General features: G+C 43.1%; 1 protein-coding gene and 1 non-coding gene across 2 annotated transcripts in view; one reads left to right on the top strand and one right to left on the bottom strand.

Annotated features, from left to right (window-relative positions):
* RNF150 (ring finger protein 150) overlaps positions 1–21,358 on the top strand; it is a 169,540-nt gene that overhangs the window by 43,770 nt on the left and 104,412 nt on the right. The gene's annotated exons all lie outside the window — the stretch shown is intronic.
* Positions 18,070–18,207, bottom strand: LOC119936001. Its single transcript, XR_005453596.1, has one exon. It is a non-coding gene; the product is annotated as a small nucleolar RNA SNORA7 (small nucleolar RNA).

The following is a 21,358-nucleotide window of genomic DNA, read 5'->3' as shown; positions in this document are numbered from 1 at the left end:
AGTCAGAACTGAGGAGAAATGCTTTGAAATTCTCCAGCAGAAGGAAACGCAGCTTCTTTCAGCATGCACGTTACTCACCTTTGGCATGTGGATTAGTATCTTGGTATCCTGTGTCTTGGTATCGAGCACGTATTCCAACTTAAATTGTGCCTTTTCTTGTGTTTTCACAATTGCACCTATGATTTTGTTTGCATGGCTTGTTGGATTTAACAGGCTGTAGTGAGAATCTCATTTGCCTTGCAAAGAAAGGAGACTTGGCAAAGGAATAGCAGAAAGAGCTGGGTTGGGTTCCTGGGCTGAGAGGAAGGGGTTCTGATCTTTTCTTTCCAAGAAATGTGTCTTCGGCCGATAATAGTATTGTCATATTTTATTAATTTGGACTAGTGGAAAGAACATGGGGCTGGGAATCAAGATATCTGGCTTCTAGTCCCATCTCTGTCACCCTCTCACTTGTCTGCTGTGTGACTTTGGATAATTGACTTAACTTCTCTGTGGCTGTTTCCTCATCAGTACAAAAAGGATTAAATACCTGTACTCCCTCTATCTCCAATTTTGAGCCCTTCAAGAGACAGAGACTGAATCAGATTTGATTACTGCTTTGTTCAGAGTAAGCATTTAATAAATACCACAGTTATTGTGAAACATAATGATATGTATTATTATTATTATTATGCAGTCCAGCAATTAAGGTCCCCCCGCAAAGGTAGGATCATTTGAATCAGTACAGGGTATGCTTTTAGAGTGACATAAATACTCAAAAATCAGATTTATGTGCTTTTTGTAGCCCTCTGGGTTACAGAGGCTGATCAGATTTTACATTGAATCGAGTTCAGATGGGTGTTTCTCCCCAGGGATTCCTCATTTTTGAGAAGACAGTGTTTCATTTTTTTCTCACTGGGAGCCCCTAGGATAGGCACAAAACAACAACTGCCTCTTTTTTAAGCCGTGACAAAAATATCAAATGCCTCATCATTTAGTTTAGAAAAGCAACTTAACCTCAGAGTTCAAAGAGGAGGGCTTGCGACCAAAACAAAGCATTCACTGGCAAGGGATCCCAACATCAGAATGGGTTTGCTCCCAGTTGGCTCCCAGTTTATCTCCTCATTGGCCTAAAAGCAGTATAAGTAAAGTCCCTGAGATCATAGAATCCTGGTTTGTAGCGAAAACACTGGAGTGGCTCCAGCACTTGTCTGCTGTGTGACCTTGGGCAAGTCACTGTATTGCATCTGTAAAATGGGGATTAAGACCATGAGCCCCATGAGGGACAGGGGCTGTGTCCAACCTGATTAGCTTGTATCTACCCTCAGTGCTCAATACAGTGCCTGTCACATAGTAAGTGCTTAACAGATACCATAAAAAAAATGGAGTTGTTTCGGTAGAGCTTGGAAATTCATTCAATCGTATTTATTGAGTGCTTACTGTGTGCAGAGCACGCTTATGATAACAAATGATAACATAGCTCAGTCTCCAAGCCCTGAACTGAAATGGCAGGGATTTGTACTCCAGAGAGCCAATCAGTCGTATTGAAGGAGCACTGAACTATATGCAGCCTTGGTGTCATCCTTGACTCTGCTGTCTCATTCATCCCACACATCCAATCCGTCACCAAAACCTGCCGGTCTCACCTTCACAACATCGCCAAGATCTGCCCTTTCCTCTCCATTCAAACTGCTACCTTGTTGGTGCCATCACTCATCATAACCCAACTGGATTTACTGCATCAGCATCCTTTCTGATCTCCCAACCTCCTGTCTCTCCCCACTTCAGTCTATACTTCACACTGCTGCCCGAATTATCTTTCTACAGAGACACTCTGGGCATGTCACTGCCCTCCTCAAAAATCTCCAGTGGTTACCTATCAACCTTCGTATGAAGCAAAAACTCCTCACTATTGTCTTCAAAGCTCTCCATCACCTTGCCCCCTCCTACCTCACCTCCCTTCTCTCCTTCTGCAACCCAGCCCGTACACTCTGCTCCTCTGCCACTAACCTCCTCACTGTGCCTCATTCTCACCTGTCCTGCCCTTAACCCTTGGCCCACGTCCTACGTCTGGCCTGGAATGCCCTCCCTCCTCACATCCGCCAAACTAGCTCACTGCCCCCCTTCAAAGCCCTATTGAAAGCTCACCTCCTCCAGGAGGCCTTCCCAGACTGAGCCCCCCCTTTTCCTCTGCTCCTCCTCCCCCCATCACCCCTACTCCCTCTCTCTGCTCTACCCCCCTCCCTTCTCCACAGCATTGAGAGTGTCAATGGTGCTGTTGGAATTAGAAACAGCAGTCTAATCAATTACTTCGTGGAAGTCCATCATCTCCTATTGTACTCTATCAAGCACTTAGTACACTGGCTTTGCACCAAGTGCTCAGTAAATACCATTAATTGATGGATTGAGGGAAGTCTCAGGATTAAGGCTCATCTGTGGCTCCTGATGGGAGACTCCATCATAACCGAAGAGCTGTGTGTTGGGTATACACTGTCTGTGAAATGTTCCATTTGAGGTTCCTTAGCTCCGCTTGCCATATTCTGAAGAACCATACCAGCAGACATTTCCCCTAAGTTCTTTCCTCCGTGTGCCCTCCGCCTTTTCCCACCACACATTGCAACAATCAGTCTGGTTCTCCATATTGTTGGAGGTGGGAAAAGAACACAGCACTTATGTTCTGGAAAGTACTTGAGAACTCAACACACTGCCTGTATTGCTCTAATGGGGAAAATGATCTTTGATATTGCTTGCAAAGTGTGGCAGAGCCAAACCTGCAGTCCTTCCCATCATCATCATCATCAATCGTATTTATTGAGGGCTTACTGTGTGCAGAGCACTGTACTAAGCGCTTGGGAAGTACAAATTGGCAACATATAGAGACAGTCCCTACCCAACAGTGGGCTCACAGTCTAAAAGGGGGAGACAGAGAACAAAACCAAACATACTAACAAAATAAAATAAATAGAATGTTCCCCAGAAGCACACATGCTAATGTCACAGCTGTCAGCTTTATGATCGTGCAAATACAAGCCTATCGAGGTTTGTATAGTGGAGAAAGGCTCTTGTTCTGGATGAAAAGAACTCCAGTTATAATTTCTTTGGCTTTAAATGACTACTGCTGATGAAGGTGTACAGTGGCACACAGGGCAACCCAAAATTTAGCCCATAGCCTTTAGATGACATTTGCTCTAAGATACAGTTGCTGTCTCAGTTTGAGAGTGAGGGATCAACCATTTTGCACCCTTGTTTTGAGAGTTACAGTTTCCTAAATGAGCTGTCCATTAGGCTGGAGAATCCTATGGTTATTTTCAGCCATCGGTTCCTTTCTTTTCTTCTTGCTGGAAAGGTAGGAGGACTAGGAAGAGAGAGGAGTTTGTTGAAATTCTTTAAATTTTCCAAGTATAAGAAGCTGAGTACTACTTGTGTTCCACTTTTCTTATCTCCATTCTTAAGTCCACAAGATACAGTATTTATAAATGAAGAATACCCTTTTAATTTCAAATGTAATCTCCAACCAAAATACTTCACGTAGCCCTCTAGACTGTAAGCTCATTGTAGTCAGGGGATGTGTTTCCCAACCCTGTTCTCTTGTAGTCTCCCATGTATTTAGTACGGTGCTCTGCACACAGTAATAGCCCTTTAAATATGATTGTTTTTTCCATTCAGGAAATAGCAATAGTCAAATGACCCCAGTGGGAAATACTACGAATCTTGATTTAACTCAGATCTCCTTTTACCTTCTTTCATTTTGAACATGCCTGGAAGTTTTCTTTACGAATTCCTGAATTAAAGGCTGATGGGAACAGTGAGAACCAATTTATCCTGAGGATTGCCAGGTGTTTTCTTGTGTAGCCCATCCAGTAATTAAATACTGGTTGAAAAATTGGTCGTGATCTCATCCTTTGAACCGTTGGAGGTTATGTCCTATATGGGTCACTCATCCCACTGTTTTAGTTGCAATAAGAACATATGTGCTATTTCCCAAATCTTCCAATTGGCTTTATCAGTGTCGCCACAGGCCCTTAATGTTTTTAGTACTATTATTGTTTTTACGTGGCTCAGTAGATAAAGCTTACCAATCTTGTTTATTCGGGGCTTTTTATTAATGTTGAATGCTAATTGGTTAAAAATTGAGTACACCAGAAAACATACCTAATTAGTCATCATTTTTTGCCTTATATATGTATCTCTGAGTTAAACATGTGGACCCAGCTATCTTGTTAGTAAGATTTAATGAGAGAAATATCGAAGGGGAAAATGGCATACTATCAATCTGACCTTGAACAATAGTAGGTCATTCTAAAACCCCCACTGGGTCTCCAGAGGCAAAGGGAAGAAGAGGGTTTGAGCTATTATCTGCTGAATTGGGGCCATGTATTCATTCATTCAATCGTATTTATTGAGTGCTTACTGTGTTTACTAAGTGCTTGGGAAGTACAAGTTGGCAACATATAGAGACAGTCCCTACGCAACAGCGGGCTCACAGTAGATAAGTAGTCTGGAAATCAAGTAGCTAGAAATCAAGCTTTGCAACTTATTCTCAGTATTTTTTTTTAAAAAAAGAACCTTTGTTCACATAACTTAAATTGCACTCTACTCAGCCCCCAAACAGTCTATTCTATGGTACATGTTTTGTCCTTTGTGCATTTTATTTTATCCAGGTTCTCTAGGTCTGTAAAGGTTTGGAGTAGATTTCTGTAATGACCTAACATATCTAAAATACAGTTGGGAGGAGTTTAATTTCTAGATGATGCCTATCAGGTCAGAGCTGAGCGACACTTTCTTCAGCAGTAATGAAAAAAATAAGAGTTTCAGCAAAAAGCTAACGGAGGAGGTGACATTTAAGGGACATTGGTAGACTCTCATTCCAGATTTAAGCATTTGTCTGAACCGCAATATCTTTACTTTCTCACCGTAAAAAAGATCGTGTCTGTCACCTTTCTCAAGTCGGCTGCTGCAGCAGAGGAGAGAGATTTCTTCTGTATTGTGCGAATGAAGTGAGGCAGATTAAAACAACTTGACTTTTCAGTGCCTGGAGAGGTATGCTTCTGCAATGAATTGCTGCATGCGGGGCATAAAAAAGGATCTAGAGGGGATCCATAAAAACCTAAAAGAACTCATTTTATTTTAACAGTGAAGTTCTTTCTTGAAGCAGGGTTTTTTTTCTCCCATCGAATTGATTCTTTTCCCGATTGTTCCATTCAGCTATGTTGCTTTTGCATCCAGAGAGGAATAGTCGAGAAGAGAAGGAATTTAGCAATAAGAGGAAGAAATTGATGCTGATTCATCCCTCCCCAAATGGAACACCCTTGGCTCCTATGAATAAAAAACCAATACTGAATTGGGTTGAAAGGAAATTGAGTGCATTGAGAAAAGGAGGTTGGGAGAATGAAACCACCCATGCAGAGAAACTACCTGTGGGGTGTTATCTCAGCACCAGTTGTTGCAGGAAATATAAGTTCTGTTGGATTTACTAGATTTGGGATTTAGGGTTCTTGAGACGTGTGCCTGCGTATGCGTGCGTGCGTGTGTGTGTGTGTGTGTGTGTGTGTGTGTGTGTGTGATGCTATATTTGAACATCTTGTACAAATACCCCAGCCACAAAATCTCCCACATTCAGACATGTTGAGTGTTTTCATTGGCTTAAACTGATACTCTTTTGTACATTCAACCAGAAGAGTCATTTTCCATCCGTTTCCATTTCGTCCTCCTGTTAGCACTTGTTAAATCTGAAATCTGAACTTCTGATGAAGGAGGCAAGGAAATATAAAGGAATTCCCTTTTAAATGAGCCGTTCTGATCATTCTTCTGGTTTAAATTGTGTGCTTGTGTCGGCTGGGGCGGCGGGGGGGCAGTGAGTTTGTGAAAATATTGGGCCATGAATGCCCAGCTTTCCACCCTCACTCAGTACAGCCCGTAACTATAGAGAAGTCTCATTTCTAGGTGTAAATATTTTCATTATGCACTCTGCTCTAGAGTTTTAGTGTTGTTGTTTTTTAAATAGTAGTTGTTAAGCATTTACTATGTACCAGGCACTGTACTAAGTGCTGGAGTAGATACAAGATCATCAAGTTGGACACTGTCCATGTCCCACATGGAGCTCACAGTTTTAATCCCCATTTTATAGATGAGGTAACTGAGGTCCAGAGAAGTTGTGACTTGCCCAAAGTCACATAGCAGGCATGTCAGAGCCGGGATTAGCACCCAGGTCCTCTGATTCCCAGGCTGTGCTCTTTCCATGAGGCCATGCTGCTTCTGTTGTTGAATGCCTTTTCTCCCTCATACTTAAACTGTGAGCCCCATGTTGGGTAAGGAGTTTGCCTGACCTAATTGACCTTTTTGGCACTTGGTAAGCACTTAACAAATACCATAAAAAAAATGATGCAGTGGATACTTACCATCACCCTCCCAGAAGGGGAATGTTTTGTTTGGGTGGGGTGGATCGATCAATCAATCAATCAATCGTATTTATTGAGCGTTTACTGTGTGCAGAGCACTGTACTAAGCGCTTGGGAAGTACAAGTTGGCAACATATAGAGACGGTCCCTACCCAACAGTGGGCTCACAGTCTAGAAGGGGGAGACAGAGAACAAAACAAAACATATTAACAAAATAAAATAAATAGAATAGATATGTACAAGTAAAATAAATAATGTGGATGTTCTGCTTTGATCCTGATGGAATTTAGTTTTCAGAACAATGGACTAGTTTCAGTTTAGCCATAAAGACTTTGGGACCAAGAACCCTTGGGACAGAATTGATTAGAGTGTTAGTGGTTTATTGTTCTTCTTATTATTATTAATAATAATTGAGGTACTTGATAAGTGCTTAGTATGTGCTGAGCACTGTATTAAGTGCTGGGCTAGATTCAAAATAATAAGGTTGAGTACAGTCCCTCACATTCACGCCTTGTATCTCAACTCAGTGCACACAGTTCCTGGACTTTTTCAGGGCCTCTCCCATCTTCTTGGGATGCTTGAGTCACCTATCAGCTGATGACCCCCGGCTCTTCCTCTCGCCTTCTGGACTTCTCTCCAGTCTCCTCTTTGCTGGCCCAGAGGCTAGTAGTCACTCTGTGGGTGCTTTGTGTTGGTTTCAGTCCATATCTGCCAGAGTGAAGCTCATCTCGTCTGTATGTTTCTGCTAAGTGCTCCTACTCACACGAGGCTACCTTCCATCCAGGCAGGCTGAAAACTAGTGGTTAGTTGGTGGGATATACTGTAGTTTCTTGTATAACGGTCCCTCTTTATTTGCACAATTTTTGTTACTTTAAAACAAGAGTGGGGCAGTTATGCAGGTCATATAAGAATTAAGCTTTGCAATAAAGGAAGAAGAAGGGGTTAAGGGGGCATTGGAGATTGCATTTCTCACTTCTATTACATTCTCCCAAGTGCTGCATACAAGTGCAGCCAGAACGACAGAGCCGTAGGGAAACCAAATATTACTGGTTTATATATGTAAAATGTCACTTTAATGGGAAGGATTATGATCGAGAACTAGTTATCCTGTCAAAATAAATACACTTTCCCTTGAATTGTTTTTGTATTTACACATTAAATCTCCCTATTTGAATATGTGGTGTTTACCCTATCAATAGTTTGTGAGAAGATCTCCTGTCTAGAAAGGTTCCACTATTATTTCCTTCTGAATTTTGCAGGAAAAATCTCAGTTTTAAGCATGATTATAGGGAACAGGGGATAACTTTAATGGCTCTTCATCAAAGGGCTCTATTGCCCTACCTCTAGATGAGTTCAGGAGCAACTTGTGTGCAGAAATGTGTCTGTTGTATTGTACTCTCCCAAGCACTTAGTATAGTGCTCTGCAAGTGCCCAATAAATACAGTCGATTGATCAGTTGTTGTCACTGCTAGTATCAGTATGGGAAAGGGAAAGTCACCCATTAACTCATTCATTTGTATTTCTTCCTGCCTTCAGGACATCTCTTCAGGGAAGTCTTGCACACATTTCAAACTTAACATTTCCAAAACAGAACTCCTCATATCCCACCTAGATCCTGTTCTCCCCCGGACTTTTCCATCACAGTAGCAGCACCACCATCCTCTCTGTCTCACAAGCCTTTAACTTTGGCGTTATCTTCAAGTCATCCCTCTCATTCAACCCACATTTTAAATCTCTCACGATGCCCTGTCGGTTCTACCATCACAATAGCCCTAAAATCCTCCCTTTCCTCTCCTCTCCATCCAAACTGCTAACACACTGATCCAAACACTTATCCTAACCCACCTTGATTACCGCATCAGCCTCCTTGCTGATTTTCCTACCTCCTGTCTTTCCCCACTTCAATACATAATTCACTCTGCTGCCCAGATTGTTTTTCTACAGAATCATTCAGTCTGTGTTTCCCCACTCCTCAAGAGCCTTCAGTAGTTGCCCATCCACTTCCTCATCAAACAAAAACCCTTTATTATTTCAGGCACTCAATCACTTTGCCCCCTCCTACCTTACCTCCCCAAATCCCTACTACAACCCTGCCCACACAGTTGGCTTCTCTTATGCCAACATGCTCAGACACACCTCGACCTCATTGAGCTCACTGCCGACCCCTCACCCATGTCCCTCTTCATCATCATCAATTGTATTTATTGAGTGCTTACTGTGTGCAGAGCACTGTACTAAGCGCTTGGGAAGTACAAGTTGGCAACATATAGAGACAGTCCCTACCCAATAGTGGGCTCCCAGTCTAAAAGGGGGAGACAGAGAACAAAACCAAACATACTAACAAAATAAATAGAATAGATATGTACAAGTAAAATAAATAAATAAATAGAGTAATAAATATGTACAAACATATATACGTATATACAGGTGCTGTGGGGAAGGGAGGAGGTAAGATGGGGGGGATGGAGGGGGGATAAGGGGGAGAGGAAAGAAGGGGCTCAGTCTGGGAAGGCCTCCTGGAGGAGGTGAGCTCTCAGTAGGGCCTCTTCATAGCCAGCGGACAATCACTGTCCTCGTCTTCAAAGCCATGCTAAAAGCACATTTCCTCCAAGAGACCTTCCCCGACTAAGCCCTCATTTCCTCTTCTCTCACTCCCTTCTGCATTGCCCTTCCTCTTGGACTTATACCCTTTATTCACCTCTCCCTCAGTCCCGCAGCACTTATGTACAAATCCGTAATTTATTTATATAAATGTCTGACTCCCCTTCTAGACTGTAAGCTCGTTGTGGGCGGGGGATGTATCTACCAACTCTGTTGTGTTGTTCTCTGCCAAGCGCTTAGTGCAGTGCTCTGCACAGAGTGAGTGCTCAATAAATATAGTTGATTGATTTGGCAATATTTATTGAATGCCTACGATATGCTTACTTTTCAAAAGGCAGGAATGATCCCAGTGCCATGGAAAAGCATCCTCTGCACTTCTCATTTTCCCTTTTGGTTTCAGTCCTGAAATGGGCAAGCAGAGATGTGGATAGAGCAAGGTAAATCAGCCGAGGTGAAGGTGGCCGTGGTTGGAAGGATGTCTCCTCAATCACCCTTGGCATGTCGCATCTGGAAATGATGCGCGTATTTCGGTGGCAGCTTTGGAGACGGGCAAACTGATCCCTTCACTGGCCACATTGGAAGGAAGAGAAATTGGGGTCTAATATAATCACCTGCTTAGGATGCATAAGGCAGACAGCACTGAGATGAGAAATCACTGAAGAGGAAGTAATGTTTTGAAATTCTGGCCCTCCGATCAGTTTTCTTTGCACCACTTGTCATAGGCACTTCTCATGGCATGCTAAAATTACCGTGTTTTTTTTCAAGAGCTTCGTGTACTTCATATTTTTATGTTTAATTTTCCCATCCGTTAAAATTACCTCTGGGATTAAAAGACAAAAGCCGTCCCAGGCTGTGCTTGAAAAAGTAATTGAATTCTGGAGTCACAATCACAGATAAAAGGATAATGTCTCTCTAAAGTCACTTGAAACCTGATATGATTCTCCCCATCCTTTTTCCCTCCTGTCTCTCTCCCAACCTCCCTGTATAGAGCACTCAGCAGTTGTTCGTGAAAATCGTTATAGCTGGTGCCATGAGTGGTTGGATGCTTGTGTTTGACTTATCTCCCATCTCCATCCATGAGTTTATAGAGGGCAGGGTCTTCTCCTTCCTTTGCAATTGACCCCACTGTAGCTAGTCTAGGAAGTGGCACATAATGGATGCTCAATAAATTGCTGCTGACCAACTACACAAATTCTTCAGAAAACCCATGAAAAATCTAATATAAATGAAAGGCAGAGCCTTCTCAATTTCTGTTTAAGCCTGGGTCTGATTTTTCTCATGGCCCTGGCTGATTTCTTTGAAGCCCTGAGTATCAATCAGTAGTATTTATTGAGCACTTACCGTATGCAGAGCACTGTACTAAGTGCTTGGGAGAGTACAATTTAATAGACACATACCCTGCCCACGATGAGTTTACAGTCTAAAGAGGAGTCATGGGTATGTGAACATTTGATCATTTGGAGTCTGCTAGTGTGTGTATTTTGGTGTGTGTCCTGTGTGTGCGGTGTGGGGGAGTTCTCTTTCAGCATGGCCTAGTGGAAAGATCAAAGGACTGGAGTCAAGAAACCTGATGTCTAATCCCAGGTTCACAACTTGCCTATCGTGTGCCCTAGGACAAGTCAGTTAGCTCTATGCCTCAGTTTCCTCATCAGTAAAATGGGAATAAAATCCCCAACATCTCTCCCCCTTAGACTCTGAGCCCTTTGTGGGATTAGGACAGTGCTGGGTGTGATTGTACTGAATCTGCCCCATCACTTAGAAGAGTTTTTGACACATTCTTACTTGGTAAGAGCTTAACAAATACCATTATTATTATTGTCTTCACGTCTGGTTTCAGGACCTGCACCCCAGTAGGACAAGGAGCAACCCAGAATAATCCTGTGGGGAGGAGGGAGGAAAATGAAAGGAGAAGGGAGAGTGGGAGTTACTCCCTGTCCCTCACTCTACAGATTACAGAGTATTTCATGGCTCCTAGCCCCAGGAGGAGAGGGAACAGTTCCAAAGGAGCGGGAAGGGGGATGTGTGACCTTGGACAAATCACTTCACTTCTCTGGGCCTCACTTACCTCACCTGTAAAATGGGGATAAAGACTGTGAGCCCCATGTGAGACAGGGACTATGTCCAACTCGATTTGTGTGTATTCACCCCAGCACTTCGTACAGTTTCTTACACATAGTAAGCGCTTAACAAATACCATATTATTGTTATTATTAATAATAATAAAGCCCAGGATTAGGGGTGAGCCCAACTCTGGGGACAACAAGGGAGAAGAGAGAAGCAAGAAAGAATGTCTTCTCTAGGGCATGCAGTGCCATCTCAGTAATAACCCATAGGACACGGGGTTCTGCAAGCTAAAATAGGCCTAATTTAATAATAGGTACCAACTTTTCAGTCACAAGGAAGAACAATTTGCAATGTAATACAAAATATTCGAATTGAATTCTAACTGCACAGAAATAAAATGTGGTGGCTTGTCGGAGCTTTTCTGAGGTAGTTTTTTTTAAAAGATCCAAATAGCCATTCCTCCCTCCAACTCCTACTCTTCTTTCCATAAAATAGTGTAGTTAGAGCTAAAGCCAACTCTTCACAAAAAGTGTTTCCCTTGAGAGCTCTATAATAACTTTGTAAAATCTTGATTAGGTGTCAGTTTTCATTGTCTAAAACAAAGCACTTCCTCCACCTTCCTTTGCGCAACATAAAACCCCAGAATAAGAATCCCAAGTGATTTCAGCGCTTAGAACAGTGCTTGGTACGTAGTAAGCGCTTAACAAATACTGTCATTTTTATCATTATTATTGTTTCTTTTTAAAACACATTCCCATTTTCCGACATCTTCACCACTGGATTCAAGGCACTGAATCAGCTCTCTCCCCATTACTTATCCTTGCTTCTCCCCTATTACTACCCAGCCGGCACACTTCACTCTTGTGATGACAACCTAGTGACTGTCCTTTGCTCTCACTACCTCATCTGTAAAATGGGGATTAAGACTGTGAGCCCCCCGTGGGACAACTTGATCACCTTGTAACCTCCCCAGTGCTTAGAACAGTGCTTTGCACATAGTAAGCGCTTAATAAATGCCATTATTATTATTATTATTATTCACCTGTGTTAGCCCCTTGCTCGTTCCTCTCTCTTGCCTGAACTCCCTCCGCTGCAGCGTGGCTCAGTGGAAAGAGCACGGGCTTTGGAGTCAGAGGTCATGGGTTCGAATCCCGACTCCACCACATGTCTGCTGTGTGACCTTGGGCAAGTCACTTAATATCTCTGAGCCTCAGTTACCTCATCTGTAAAATGGGGATTAAGACTGTGAACCCCACATGGGACAACCTGATCACTTTGTATCCCCCCCAGCACTTAGAACAGTGCTTTGCACATAATAAGTGCTTAACAAATACCAACATTATTATTATTATTATTATCTGACACACCAACAAGCTCCCCGTGTTCAGAGCCCTACTGAAATCATATCGCCTCCCAGAAGCCTTCCCAGACTGCACACCATTCCCTCCCTTCTGCATCTCCCATGCATTTAGGTCTACCCTTTCAGTACTTAGTTACTTCCCCTCATCCCCACAGCCCTTATGTACATAGCTTTATACTCATTGGCTTCCCTCACCTATAACTTATTTTAATGTCTGTCTCTCGTGTTAAGACTGTAAGTGTATGAAGGGCAAGGATCGTGTATGCCAAAGGTATGGTACTTAGTACAGTGCTTTTCACAAAATAAACACTCAATAAATACCAGTGATTGTGGGTCAGGGTACTCTGTCCAATCTGATCATCTTGTAAACCCTCTAATCCAGTGTTTGGCACATCATCGTCATCAAATACCGTCAAGCCCTTTCTGATTCATAAGGACTTAATGGATTGGCACACAGAAAACGTTTAATAAGTACTGTTCATTCAGTAGTATTTATTGAGCGCTTACTGTGTGCAGAGCACTGTACTAAGCGCTTGGGAAGTACAAGTTGGCAACATATAGAGACGGTCCCTACCCAACAACGGGCTCACAGTCTAGAAGGGGGAGACAGACGACAAAACAAAACATGTGGTCAGGTGTCATCAGAATAAATAAAAGTAATGCTAGATGCACGTCATTGACAAAATAGAATAGCAAATATGTACAACTAGAATAAATAGAGTAAAAATCTGTACAAACGTATATACAAGTGCTGCGGGGAGGGGAAGGAGGTAAAGCGGGGGGTGGGGAGGGAGAGAGGAAAAAGGGGGCTCAGTCTGGGAAGGCCTCCTGGAGGAGGTGAGCTCTCAGTAGGAGGTGAGCTCTGTCGATGTGGGGAGTTAAAGTAGGCTATTAAACCAGCATATAATAGTACGCCTCAGTGTCCCTCAAAGCCAATGTTTGTATTAGAAGGTTTTACTGACATTTTTGCACATTTTACCCAGTTTGGGAAACAAGGAAAGAACAGCACAATAATCTGATCATGAGTAAATTCGTTATGAGCAGGGAATGTGTCTGCTAATTCTGTTGCAGTGTACTCTCCCAAGCGCTTAGTACAGTGCTCTGCACATAGTAAGCGCTCAGTAAATGCCATTGATTGATGGATTGGGCAGCGAGCATAGACCAAGAGGTTGACTGTTTGGGTGGGGAGGACATCTTGCAGAGGAAGAATCCGGAATATGCAGCAGCGGATTGAATGAGAGAGCTGAAGGGCAGTGAGGAGTTCATTCATTCATTGTCATATTTATTGAGCTCTTACTGTGTGCAGAGCACTGTCCTAAGCGCTTGGGAAGTACAAGTCGGCAATATATAAAGACGGTCCCCACCCAACAACAGGCTCACAGTCTAGAAGGGGGAGACAGACAACAAAACAAAACGTGGAGACAGGTGTCAAAATCATCAGAACAAATAGAATTAAAGCAGAGAAGTGACTTGCCCAAAGTCACAGAGCCGACAGTTGGTGGAACCGGGATTTGAACCCATGACCTCTGACTCCAAAACCCTTACTCTTTCCCCTGAGCCACACTGCTTCCAAGAGAGGCTACTCGCCCACGGAGGTAATAGTAATAATGGTGGTATTTGTTAAGCACGTACTATGTGCCAAGCACTGTTCTAAGCATCGGGGGAGACACAAGGTCATCAGGTTGTCCCATGTGGGGCTCACGGTCTTCATCCCCATTTTCCAGATGAGGGAACTGAGGCCCAGAAGTGGTGACTTGCCCAAAGTCACACAGCTGACAAGTGGAGGAGGCGGGATTAGAACCCACGACCTCTGACTCCCAAGCTCGGGCTCTTGCCGCTAAGCCACGGTGCTTCCCGATCCGGTCCCCCTACAGACTTTTCCGCAAAACCGAGCGAGCGGGATTCTTTTCCCAGCCTTGCAAGTGCCAATAAAGCGATTCCCCATTTTAAAGGTCGCTGGCTTCTGGGACAGGGAGGATGCTGGGGTTATGGGCAGAGATGGGAAAGGTGGATAGCGAGATGCCTAGTACCCCCATGTCACCCAGTTGTTAAGTCAAATGCCCTTCCACCACTGATGAAAACGTCCCTGTCTCCTCATCTACATCTTGTCCATCTCATCGCCGAGTCCTTTCCCATGTCCTCCCTCTGGCCTGGAACTCCCTCCCCCCTCCATTTATGCCAGACCACCACTCTCCTCACTTCAAAGCCTTATTAAGGTCACATCTGCTTAGTAAGCGCTTAGTACAGTGCTCTGCACACAGTAAGCACTCAATAAATACGATTGATGATGATCTCCTCCCAGAGGCCTTCCCCAATTGATCCCTCTTTTCCCTAGCTCCCCCTCCCTTCTGCATCGGCTGTGCACTTGGATCTGTTGAACGTTTGGTATTTGGTATTTGCCACCCCCTCGGCCCCACAGCACTTATTCATTCATGCATTCAGTTGTATTTATTGAGCGCTTACTGTGTGCAGAGCACTGTACTAAATGCTTGGGAAGTACAGGTCGGCCACATAAGGAGACAATCCTTACCCAACAACAGGCTCACAGTCTAGAAGGGGGAGATGACAGCAAAACAAAACATGTAGACGGGTGTCAAAATCGTTGGAACAAATAGAATTAAAGCTATATGCACATCATTAATGAAATAAATAGATTAGTAAATATGTACAAGTTAAATAGAGTGATCTGTACAAATATATATATATATATATATATATATATATATATATATATACAAGTGCTGTGGAGAGGGGAAGGAGGTAGGGCGGGGGGGGTGGGGAGGAGGAGAGGGAAAAGGAGGCCCAGTCTGGGAAGGCCTCTTGGAGGAGGTGAGCTCTCAGTAGCTCTCTTATGTACATACCTATAAATTACATATTATAAATTATTTATATCAGTGTTTGTGTCTACGCCTAGACTGTCAGCTCATTGTGGACAGTGATTGGGTCTGCCAACTCTGTTGCATTGTACTTTTCCAAGCACTTAGTTCAGTGTTCTGTACACAGTAAGTGCTCAGTAAACACCAGGGATTGGCTGTTGGATTGGTCTTCTTAGTTCTTCCCTCCTTCCTCCCAGTGCCGCAGCACCGGAGTTTATTGAGCCCTTTTGTGTTCATACTGCTTTGCTTGGATCAAAGAATTGCCAAAGAATAAGGAAACCCTTGAGTTTACTATGAAAAAAGGGAATTTGAATCAGATATGAATACTTCCTGGGATGAGGAAGGGTGCATGTGCCAGATGGTGTATTGCAGCAATTGAATTTCAAAAGTTAGTCACTTTTTTAGGCCCCATAATTAAATTTACCTTTTGTGCCTGAATTGCTCTACCTTAAAGTTCTCTTCAGAAATGAAGCAGTGTCTAAAGAATTGAGGCAGAGAAACCCACTTCTGCCTGGGACGTTCCATTATGTAGGGAATTCAAGCAACAGCAAGATTTCTGCCTGAATTATCTAAATAATTCCCCTGATCTCTGCTTCACTGGACTGGGAATACCTGGCCTGCGATTCAGCTCTGTCTTCTATCAAATGGCACGAAACATGCTGAGTTAGTTCTCCATTCGACTGTGCTGAAGCAGGAAGGGAATTTAAAATGAGTATAACCGTTCTGGAAAATACGTAATGCTCTGAAAATGTTAAGCTACACCTATAATAGCAATAATAGTAGTGATTATTAATCACTTACATGTGTTCAAAGCACTGGGGGTATGTTAGTATGCGTCAAGCACTGAACTAAGCAGTGGAGTTAGACACAGGATAATTAGGTAATAATAATAATAATGATGGCATTTGTTAAGTGCTTACTATGCGCAAAGCACTGTTCTAAGCATTGGGGGTGATACAAGGTGATCAGGTTGTCCCACGTGGGACTCACAGTCTTAATCCCCATTTTACAGATGAGGGAACTGAGGCCCAGAGAAGTGAAGTGACTTGCCCAAGATCACACAGCTGACAAGTGGCGGAGCCGGGATTAGAACCCACGACCTCTGGCTCTCCAGCCCATACTCTTTCCACTGAGCCACGCTGCTTCTCTGGCATGTATGTACATATTAGCATTTTAGCACATATTAGCACATAATAGCATTTATTTATGTAGCTGTAATTCATTTATTTGTATTAATATCTGTCTTCCCCTCTAGACTGTAAGCTCCTGGTGGGCGGGGAATGTGTTTACTGTTATGTTGTAGTCTCCCAAGTGCTTAGTACAGTGCTTTGCACACAGTAAGCACTTAATAAATATGATTGACTGACTGACTAGATCAGACACAGTACCTGTCCTCATGGAGCTCACTCTCTGAGGGGGAAGGAGGACATAATAATACTAATAGTGGTATTTAAGCACCTACTATGTGGCAAACACCATACTGAGTGCTCGCTTAGATACAAAATTATCAGGTCCCACATGAGGCTCACAGTCTAAGTAGGAAGGAGATCTAAAGCAAGAGGCAGCCTAGTGTTCCTATCTGAAATGAAGTAAGAAGTTTTGTTTTTCTTTAAAGAGATGCTTAAGGCAGGTGGAGACAATAGTCAAATATTAGGCATAGTGGGAAAGAAGATGCTGAACAGCTGTGCCATAAGCTGAATTTTCTAGATAACCTAAAAGTGATGCCCTATCAGCATAAAATGCATTATCTTAAAAATGACTTTCTAGATGTTAGATGGGAAGCAGGGGAGGGGGGGGGGGTCTAGGATGTAAGAATAGGTCAGCCCACACTCAGTTTCACTGAACAGTCACTGCAGATAAGATAGAGACTACGTTCAGTTTAACTTTAGAAAATATCTGTGATGTAAAGGAGGTTAGGCAATAGCTATCTAGAAACAGACTAGAGATCCATCAGAATACATCGGTTGTACACCTTCTGAGTGCCTAGAATGAAGCTGAAATGTCTCATAGCAAAAACCAAAGCCCATAAAACTATTAAGTGAGCACCGAGCCATTAGCCACTGTTTGATGGAGCCTAGAGCAGTCATTGCCAACCTCTATGCTGAATCAATCAATTGTATTTATTTAGTGCTTACTGTGTGCAGAGCACTGTACTGAGCGCTTGGGAAGTTGGCAACATATAGAGACAGTCCCTACCCAACAGTGGGCGCACAGTCTAAAAGGGGGAGACAGAGACCAAAACCAAACATACTAACAAAATAAATTAAATAGAATAGATATGTACAAGTAAAATAAATAAATAAATAAGAGCCTTGTTGGGGCTGATCAATTGCTCAGCATAAAAACGATGAGAAGTGTTCATTATTTTTAAGGATTTAAGCAAGGACCTTTCAATGTAATGACCATAGGCCTATATAATGTCCTTCACAGTCAAAGAAAATGATGCTGATGGTGAAATTCCATCAGGGTATTTATGCCACCCAGAGATAGTCTTCCCCAAGTACCCATGGAAAATAGAATAGGACAATTTTTGGGCTACTTCCCAGATAGGGGGAACATTGCTTGTCTTGTCTTATACCGTAAAGTCATCTCCGACCCATAGCGATGCCATGGGCACAGCTCTCCCAGAACGCCCCACCTCCATCTGCAATCATTCTGGTAATGGATCCATAGAGTTTTCTTGGTAAAAAATATGGGAGTGGTTTATCATTGCCTCCTTCCGCGCAGTAAACTTGAGTCTCTGACCTCTACTCTCTCCCATGCTGCTGCTGCCCTGCACAGGTGAGTTTTGTCTTATAGCAGATTGCCTTCCACTCACTAGCCACTGCCCAAGCTAGGAATGGAATGGATATGCCTCTGCTTGACTCTCCCTCCCATAGTCGAGACTGGTAGAGTCCTGGAAACTCTCCAGGTGCGACCCTGAGAGGGAGGAACATTGCTAATAGTAATAATACTAGAGTTCTGTACCAAGCTTTGGGGAAAAATACTCAGGTGAGAGACAAAATCCCTGGCCTTTCATGTGTTTAAAATCTAAAAATAAGGTAGGGTAAGGTTTGGCGAAAGACACATTAGGAAAAATAATTATAATGATAGGGAATTTGTTAGCACTCACTTTGTGCCAAGCTACACGAGACACTGGGGTAGATACAAGTAATCAGGTTGGTGGCAGTCTGTGTCCCACAAGGGACTCACAGTTTAAGATGGAAGGAGAACAAGTATTTTATCCCCATCCTACTCATGAGGTAACTGAAGCAGAGAGAAGTTCAGTGCTCTGCCCAAGGTCACTTAGCAGGCAAGTAGCAGAGATGGGATTAGAACCCAGGTTCTTTGAATCCTAGACCCGTGCACTTTCTAGTGGGTACCATGCAGAATCCAAGTCCAACAAGGTTAAAGGAACCTTTGGGGCTTTAGGGCACTGCCACAGAGGTCATCAAGAGTCAGGTCACGAGCAAGACTTCACAAAGTTCTAAAATGTATTGAAGCTGCACACTACTGCAGCTTAAATCCCTGGCATCCCTGCATTCACTGGGTCCTATCTAAATCTGAGTTTGTGATAAGAAGCCAGTAGGGGTTGCTGGTGTTTTCACCAGTCAGTGAAAAGAGAATTTATTTGTCTATATGATTTAGCAAAAGTTGCCTGCTTTGAAGTTAAGTAGGTTATTTGGTTTCTTAGTCCCACTAGATTATAAAATCATTGAGGGCAGGGATCTAGACTATAAACTCCCCCTCTGGACTATAAACTCATTGTGGGCAGGAAATGTGTCTGTTTATTGTTATACTGAACTCTCCTAAGTGCTTAGTGCAATGCACTGCACGCAGTAAGCGCTCAATAAATACGATTGAATGAATGAATGAATGGTTCAGGACTACTAACTGTATTGTACTCTCCCAAGGGCTCAGTATGATGCTCTGTGCTGAAGGCAGATTAATGAGAGAGTCAGTCAATCAGTGGTATTTATTTAGCACTCACTGTGTGCAAAGCACTGTACAACAGACTTAGCAGACATGGTCCCTGCCCATAGCTGTCATATAGTTTAGAGAGGGAGACTGCTATTAATGTAAATAAATTTGTAATATATCATTTAAAGGTATGTACATAAATGCTGTGGGGTTGAGGGAGAGGTGACTATCAAATGCCCAAAGGTCACAGATCCAAGTGCATTTTAAGCAATTCACCTTATGGTTCTCAGTAGTGGAATTTGGATAGGTTTCCCAGTTTAGATAAGAATTAAGTAAAGACTAATGAGCTTCACTTTCTGGGCCTCATTGCTTCCTATGCTATTTCTATATCCTTTCTAAATCCTTTCTAATCATGTCACAACTTATCGGCAACACTAATAATTTGTGAATCACTTCGAATTTTGGCCTCCTGCATTCTGTCCCTGAAATGTATGTTCTCCGGGGCAAGACAATCAATCGGTCATATTTATTGAACTCTTACTGCATGCAAAGCGCTGGGGAGAGTACAGAAAAACAGAGTAGGTAGACATGTTCCCTGCCCACCATATCTGCATTTGATCATTTAGCCCCCAACAAGATTAGCGTCCTTATGGAGCGGGGCCACGGGTAGTCAAATCTACATAACTCCATAGGAGCCTGTTCTGTGCCACTTTGCCTGGACACATTCAGTAAATCAATCAGTTGTATTTATTAAGCACTCATTGTGTGCAGAGCACTCTACTAAGTGCTTGGGAGAGTATAGTATAACAATATAACAGGGTTGGTAGACATATTCTGTGCCCACAACGGGCTTACCATCTAAAGGAAACCATCTGCCTTTGGTGATGACATTGAACTGTTGGGGCTTGGCAGATGGTGAGAGAAGTCATTCATTCATTCAATTGTACTGAGCGCTTACTGTGTGCAGAGCACTGTACTAAGCACTTGGGAAGGAAGTAGAGAATGATCTTGGTATGATGGTGTCAGAGTGGGATCACAAAGGATAACCCCAACCCTACATAGTCCCTCTTTGCTGACCCTGTTCCCCTGCCCCTTTCCTCTTTAAGCTCCTTTGGTCTTGTCTTTACCCAGCTGAAGTCCAGTAAATGTTTTGTGGGCTGGGAAGAAGAAGGGATGGAGGACAAAACTTCTCTGATGCGATGAACGCTAGAAAAGTTTGAGAAAAGTTTCCCATTTATCCATGAAGCAGGGAGCTTCAAAGGCAGAGGGTTTGCAGGCTATCCATAAATGCTGCTCTAGTCCTTGATTTTTTTTTCCTTCACAGAGCCACGGTTCTGTTGGCTGCCAATTCCAGTGTTGGTTTTAACTGGGTGCCAGCACCTTCTTTTTCATTGGTCTGATTACTTTTATGCATGTATTTCCCACGAAAAGTTTATTCAATGAGTCACAGGCTGCGTGTCTGACTGAGTTGACTACTGGAACAGAGACAGATTTAACAGCCAGATTTTCATTCCTGCCCATGCTCTGCCTCTTCTCGGCTACAAGTGGAGCAGCAACGTGCAGCAGGAGGTAAAAAGCTGTCTTCTGGAGAGTGAATAAAAATGGATGAGGTGGTTTAATTTATGTATTGTAGAGGTTCAGAACACTGTCCCAATTTTTAACAGTCAGCTTGAATCTCGAACCTGGCGTTTAAAGGCAATGTGAAACATGATTTTTGAACTTTATTGGGACACGGCATGTTGTATAATGCTGATAGTGACAAGGAGAGCCTGTTGGGTTGCCATAAAACCTAACCAAATCCCATTTTGCCCCATGTCTGAGTTCCAGGACACTTCTGAAGGAATTTTTTCCTTAGATTCAAGGGCAAGAGAATAGCAGCATGGTGTAGGGATAGAATATGGGTCTGGAAGAGAGAAGGTCATGGATTCTAATCCCAGCTCCATCACTTGTCTGCTGTGGGACCCTGGGCAAGTCCCTCCACTTCTCTGTGCCTCAATTACCTCATCTTTAAAATGGGAATTGATGCTGTGAGCCCCACGTGAGACAGGAACTGTGTCCAACCCAATTTACATGCATCCTCCCCAGCACTTAGAACAGTGCTTGACCCAGAGTAAGCTCTCAACAAAAACCACAATTATTATTTTTGATCACAAGATTTTGGGTGCTACAAATAGGAGGGA

The sequence above is a fragment of the Tachyglossus aculeatus genome, chromosome 12 (genome assembly GCF_015852505.1).
Source record: "Tachyglossus aculeatus isolate mTacAcu1 chromosome 12, mTacAcu1.pri, whole genome shotgun sequence".
NCBI lineage: Eukaryota > Metazoa > Chordata > Mammalia > Monotremata > Tachyglossidae > Tachyglossus > Tachyglossus aculeatus.
The sequence above is the reverse complement of the archived record's forward strand: the minus strand, read 5'-3'. Positions and strand labels throughout refer to the sequence as shown.